Genomic DNA, 6,611 nt, shown 5'->3' with positions numbered 1-6,611 from the left:
TGACCTTCACCCCCAGGTAGGCTGGCAGATGGCTGGAGCAGGGCTATGGTGGACACTGACTCTTTTGACTGTTGAGGGTAGTATTCAACCTTCTTCTGGAAATGTGCTTTCTTCTCAACATAACTACGTGGTGCCAATGGGAGTTGCCATATTGGAACCTTTTCCCCACTTTTTAATAAGGCTGTTTTTTTTCCTGACAAGTTTGAGGTCCTTGTAGATCTTAGGTATTAGATTTTTGAAGGATATACAGTTGGCAAATATTATTTCCCAGACTGTGGGCTGTCTCCCTACTCTCTTGATGGTTTCTTTGGTTTTGCAGAAACTTGACAGTAGAATGAGGTCCCATTTGTCTATCTTATCTTATATGACATGGGCAACTGGGATTTTTATCAAGAACTGGTTATCATTTCTAATTTCCATAAGGTTGTCTCCTGCATTTTCTAAGGTTCTTACAGTTTGAGGTTTTATATCAAGGTCTTTGATCCATTTAGTGTTGGTTTTTGTGTATTGTGATAGGTAGGGGTTTCGTTTTAATCTTCTGCATGTGGTCATTCAGTTTTTCCACACCATTTACTGAATAGGTTCTCCTATCTTCAGTGGATGTAGGTGGAGGCTTTGTCAAGGTGAGTTGGTTGACAAACTGAGATTTTGCTTCCAGAATCACTATCCTGTTCAAATGGTTTATATGTCTGTTCTTGCACCCAAAACAGGCTGTTTTGATTATAATACACTTGTTTTGTAAGCTTATAATAAAGTTTAAAATCTGGAAGTGTGATACCTTGCATTTGTTTCTTTTGCTGAGGATTGTTTTGGCTATTCCTGGTCATCTATGATTGCACATACATTTTTGTATTGTTGTTTCTATGTCTGAGAAGAATGATGCTCATAATTTAATGGGTATTGCATTAAATATGTAGATTGCCTTGGGTAGGATGGACATCTTAACAACGTTGCTTCTTTCTATCCATGAGCATGAAATATTTTTCCATTTGTTGGTGTCATCTTTAATTTTTTTGAGCAAAGTATTGTAGTTTTCATTGTAAAGTTCTTTTTACTTCTCTGATTAGGAAAATGCCAAGGTAGTTCATTGTGTGTGTGTGAGTGTGTGTGCATGCGCACGCATGCTCACATGCACACACGTGACTATTGTGATTGTGCTTTTTATTTGATTTTCTGCTTGTTAACTGTTAGTGTTTAAGAATATGACTGTCTTTTTATGTTGATTTTGTACCCTGAGACTTTGTAAAAGTCCTTTTTCAGTGCAAGAAGCTATTTGACAGATTCTTGAGGTATAGAATCATATTGTTAGCAAAGTGGAATTACTTTATCTTTTCTTATTGGATACTCCTGATTTTCTTCTTTTGCCTGATTTTCTTCTTTTGCCTGATGCTAGCTAGCATGTCCAACACTATGTTGAACAAGAGAAGTGAAAGTGGACAGCCTTGTTGCATTCCAGTTTTCAGGGGAAATGCTTCTCATTTTTGTCCATTAAACAGTATGTTGGCTGTGGGTTTATTGTAGATGGCTGCTACTATTTTGACATATGTTCCTTTTATGCCTAGGTGCTCAAGAGTTTTTATAAAGAAGGGATGCTGGATTTTATCAAAAGCTTTTTTGTGTGTCTAATAATATAATCATGTAAATCCTATTCTTAGATCTAATGATGTATTTAATTATATTGATGGTCTTGCAGGTGTTGAACCAGCCCTGCAAGAATGAAGCCTACTTTGCTATGGTAAATAATTTTTGAGATGTGTTGTGGGATTCAATTTGACACAATATTGCTGAATACTTTTGCATCTGTGTTCATCAGGCATATTGGCCTATAGCTCATTTTCTTTGTTGGAACTTTATCTTGGTTGGGTATCAGTGTGATCATAAAATCATAAAATGATTTGGGGAAAGTTCCATCTTTCTTAGCTGCTTGGAATACTTTCAATAGGATTGCTATCATCTCCTCCTTGTATGTTTTGTAGAACACCACTGGAAAACCTTCTGGTACAGGACTTTTTCTTATGGATGGTTTTTCTATGACAGTTGATTTCCTTGGTTGATATTGGTTTGTTTAAGGCCTTAATTTCTTATTGTTTCAACCTGAGGAAATTGTGCGATATCAGAAAGTCCTTCATTTCTTTTAGATTTTCAAGTTTATTTCCATACAGGTGTGCAGAGTAAGCTCTGATTTTTTTTGTATTCTTCAGGGACCATTGTGATTTGATTATTTGCATTTCTGATTGTGGTTTTTTTTTGGTCTTTTTTCCTTTTTCTTGGTCAATCTGGCTAGGGGTCCATTAATCTTGTTTATCCTTTTAATAATCCAGGTTTCTGTTTCTTTTTTTCTATGATTTTTTTTCTTCTATGTCCTGTCTTTTCACCTTTACTTTGATGATCTGGATTCTTCTGCTGAAGTTAGGATTTTGGTGGTCCTGTCTTTCCAGTTCCCTTGGGTGTTTTGTTAGATTCTTAACTAGTGATCTTTCCATTTTCTTGATGTGTGCTTATAAAGAAATGAATTCCCCTCTCAGTACTGCTTTAGTGGTGTGCTAGAGGTTTTGGTTAGATGTATCTTTATTTTCATTTGTTTCCAGAAACATTTCAATTTCTGCTTTGATTTCTGTGATGACCCAGGAGTTGTTGAGAATCATGCTGCTCAGTGTCCATGTCTTTGTGGTTTTTGGGGTAGCTTTGTTAGTGTTAATATTTATTTTTAGTTCACTGTAGTCTGAGGTGTATGACAGTATTTTGATCTCATGGAATTTGTTTATGCATGATTTATGCCAAAGGATGTGGTCAATCTTGGAGTATGTTTCATATGGTAATGAGTAGAATGCATATGCCATAGTTGTTGGGTGGAGTGTTCTGTAGGTATCTATTAAGTCCAGTTGGTCAAGTTTCATATTGAGGTTCCAGATCTTCTTGTTGATTTTTTTTGACTTGATGATCTATCTAGGGTTGTTAATAGGTTATTTAAGTCCTCAACTATGATAGTGTTTGAGTCAATGTCTATTTTTAGTTTACCTTGAAGTTGCTTTATAAAGGTTGATGCTCCTATATTGGGTGAATATGTGTTTAGAATTGATATTTTTTGTTAATGGATTAAACCTTTTATCATTATGTAATGACCTCCTGTATCATTTTTAACGTATGAGAACTTAAAGGATGTTTTTTCTGGTACTGAGATCATAATTCCTGCTTTCTTCTGTGTTCCATTCACCTGACAAATTGTTTTCCATCCTCTTACTTTGAGTCTATGAGTGTCCATTCTGGTGAGATGAGTCTCCTGAAGAAAGCATACTGTTGCATCATTTTTTAATTCTAGTTTTCCATTCTATGTCTTTTCAGTGGTGTATCTAGTCCATTCATGTTCGTGGTGCATTCATGTTAAGGGTAGTTATTGAGATCTGACTGTTTATGTCTGTCATGAGGTTCTTATAAGGTTTGCTTTTGCTTATTTGTTGGTTTTCTTTAGATTTTTGAGTTGATGTAGGTGTGTGTTTACAATCTTTTTCCTGTACTCTTGGGAAGAATGTGACTATTCTTTTTTCCCCTTTCTTCTGTGTTTAATACTTTCTTACGTGCTTCTTGTAGAGCTGATTTGGAGGTTACATAAAATCCTAGGGATTGAGTATCTGGGAAATGACTTAATTCTCCATCACTGATGAAGCTTATCTTAGCTGGGTAGGAAATTCTTGGCTACAATTATTTATCTTTGAGAACTTTCAAGATTGGACTCCAGTCTCTTCTAGCCTGTAGTGTTTCTGTTGTATAGTCTGCTTTTATTCTAATTGATCTTCCCTTGGAAGTGGTCTGACCTTTTTCTCCTGCTGCCCTTAGGATTTTTTCTTTTGTATCTACTTTGTATAAGCGCATTACTATGTGTCTAGGAGTTGGTCTTGTAATTTGATGTCTTGCAGGGGCTCTCTGAATCTCTTGTGCTTGAATGGTCATGTCTCTAATGAGAGGAGGGAAGTTTTATTGGATAATTGCATTGAATGTTTGTTCCAGGGTAGTCTCTGTCTGTCTGCCTCAGGAATGACAATTCATCTTGATAAAATCACACATCTCTTGGAGGCATTGTTCTGTCTTTTTTAAAGAAGTTAATTCTTAGTCAGCTTCAGTGGCTCAGCCTGTAATCCCGTGCCTTGGGAGGCTGAGGTGAGTGGATTGCCTGAGCCCGTGGGTTTGAGACCCACCTGGGCAACTTGGCTAGACCTCATCTCTACAGTAAATAAAAAAAAAATTAGCCGGGCGTGGTAGCGTGCTCCTGTAGTTCCAGCTACTTGAAAGGCTGAGATGGAAGAATCGCTGAAGCCAAGCAGGTTGAGGCTGCGGTGGCTGAGGCAGCAGCCACTGCACTCCAGTCTGGGTGACAGAGTGAGACTCCAACTCAAAAAAAAGGAAGGTGATTCTTTAACCCAGATTTCACAAACTCATGGTGGAAAATGGGTCCCACAGCTTCCTCTAGAGTTACAACTGCTCTTAACTGCTTGTTGGAAGCCAGAGAGAATTTGCTTGAAATAACTCAAATATTACAAAATTAGTCATATCTACCTATACTGTTCTGACCACTCCTGTTGGCCCTGTAGCAGCCACTCACTAACTGGCTCTCTAGGCCACTTACAGTGGACTGGTTTCTACATTCCCTGTTGCTGGATGCTGAGATCAAATTTAAAAGGAGTTCTATATATCTGTGCTGCATGCTGGCTCTGTAATTAGACATAACTGCCACAGTTTCTTCATGAGTGACAAACTCAACATATGCTTAACCTATGTAACTCCTCCAACTGGGCCAATCTCAATATGAATTCTCACAGGGTACAGAAAAGAGAAGAAGTTTTAAATGTTGTTCTCAGTAGCTTTGTATGGCAGCCCTGTCACATGGATGCAGTGGTCAGTGATGCTTTGCACTGTGGACTTGCTATCTCCATATATGTAGTCATACATCCTGGAGAGACAGTAATGGAGGTCTCTTCCAAACAGATTGGTGGTGAAGCCATAGCCATCGCTGAGGCCACTGTATTCATCATAGTACCCATTGCTGGTGTTATAGGCACTTAGCTGCATTCTATGCAGGCCAGCTTACTTCACAATTTCTGTGTACCTTCTGGCTGTGCCATACCAGTCACAGTGTCCTGGCCGCTGCAAAGGCATGAACTTCATTGTGGAATCCAAGTATGATCTGACTTCCTCCTGACTGCCTTTAACACCTCAATATACCCGTGCCCTGTCCTCTTCTTGGACACTAACTCCTGTGAGGCAAACTTCATAAAAACCTCCCCTGTAATCTTGCCCTCAGGATCCACAGGCAATGTGACCCCATGTGCCACAATTTCCAATCCTTAGAAATACAGAACAATTTCTTCCTTTGTGAATCTAAACGGGAGTCCTTAAAACTGCATGAAATTGTCATTAGCACTTATAGCACTGTCGGGACCATTGTGCTTCAATAACCAATCCACCTGGGTTCTGAGGGACTTGAAGACTTCAATGTGTCAGTGTCCCATGCTTCCCTTGTCTTTTTTCAGAGTCATTTTGACATCATCTTCTGATTCACATTGAACAAAAGCCTCACCACTCTGCCTGCCCTCTCCAGTATAGACAAAATGGACACCTGCAGCCCCACTGTGAGTTGTGCAGTGGGAGAGGAAGTTCTGCACATCCTCAATACAGCAGGACCAGGGAAGACCACAGAGCTTGACCACAAAGCCTCACCTCTCTCAGGGCCTAGCATTATGTACAGTTGATAGGGCAGATGTTAGACAAGCATGAGCACAGCATTTTTTGTGACTCAAAACAACTGTAGATGCCTTCAATGGGACACACTTCTGGTAAGAAGAGAATTGTCCACAAAGGACAGCAGGTCTGATTTCTATTTCTATCAAATAAGTGTGGCTTACAGTCAAAGTCTCCAAATTCCACCTGAAACTTAGTAATGCAGAGAGTTCTGGGGAAAGTCCAGGTGCATCTTATTTTTGTTCCTAACCTCTATGAACAGGAGCCCAATCCAGGAACAAGTATTCAGAGCACACATGCCACTGATGATCAGGAAGAAAAGACCCCAAGGACCAAGTGAGGGCTCTGGAAGTGGGGTGTGAGAAGGTGAAAAAGTCAGCCTCCCACAAGAGAGTCTTTGATGTGTTCTGTCTTTTCAAGCTTCTTTTCTATGTTTTTAACAGTTTGGGTTAGTTCCACATTTTGGTCCTCAAGCTCTAAGATTCTTTCTTCTGTTTGATTAATTCTGCTTTCCATGCTTGTCAGTTTGCTACTTATTTTGTTTACTGCATTCTTTATTGCTGTCATCTCAGCCATCAACTCCTTCATTCTTTCCTCTTGCCTCTCCTCATTTCTATTCATTCTCTCTATTGATCTCTGGGTTTGTGATTAGAGACCAGTCATCCCAGGGATTCTTCATTGTTGTAGCTCCAAAGTCTGTGTTCTCAGTTGTGGTCTTCCTAGGGGTCTTCTGTATGGGACCTGTGTTCATTTGATTTGTCTTCATTTGTGATGGTTTTCCTCCCCATTTTCCCATCTTTAATTCCTTTGCTCAATTATGGGGGATAGCTTTCACTTCCGTTTGCTCAATCCCTTATCCTTCCTTATGTAGATCCTCT

The 6,611-nt window shown here is 39.2% G+C and overlaps 1 pseudogene; it reads right to left on the bottom strand.

Moving 5' to 3' along the window:
• Nucleotides 1-4,537: 4,537 nt before the first annotated feature.
• LOC103274797 lies at nt 4,538-5,728 on the bottom strand (annotated as a pseudogene).
• Nucleotides 5,729-6,611: the final 883 nt, after the last annotated feature.

The sequence above is a fragment of the Carlito syrichta genome, unplaced genomic scaffold, assembly GCF_000164805.1.
Source record: "Carlito syrichta isolate Samal-C Ts95f unplaced genomic scaffold, Tarsius_syrichta-2.0.1 Scaffold314889, whole genome shotgun sequence".
NCBI lineage: Eukaryota > Metazoa > Chordata > Mammalia > Primates > Tarsiidae > Carlito > Carlito syrichta.
This window is presented reverse-complemented; position numbering and strand designations above follow the sequence as displayed.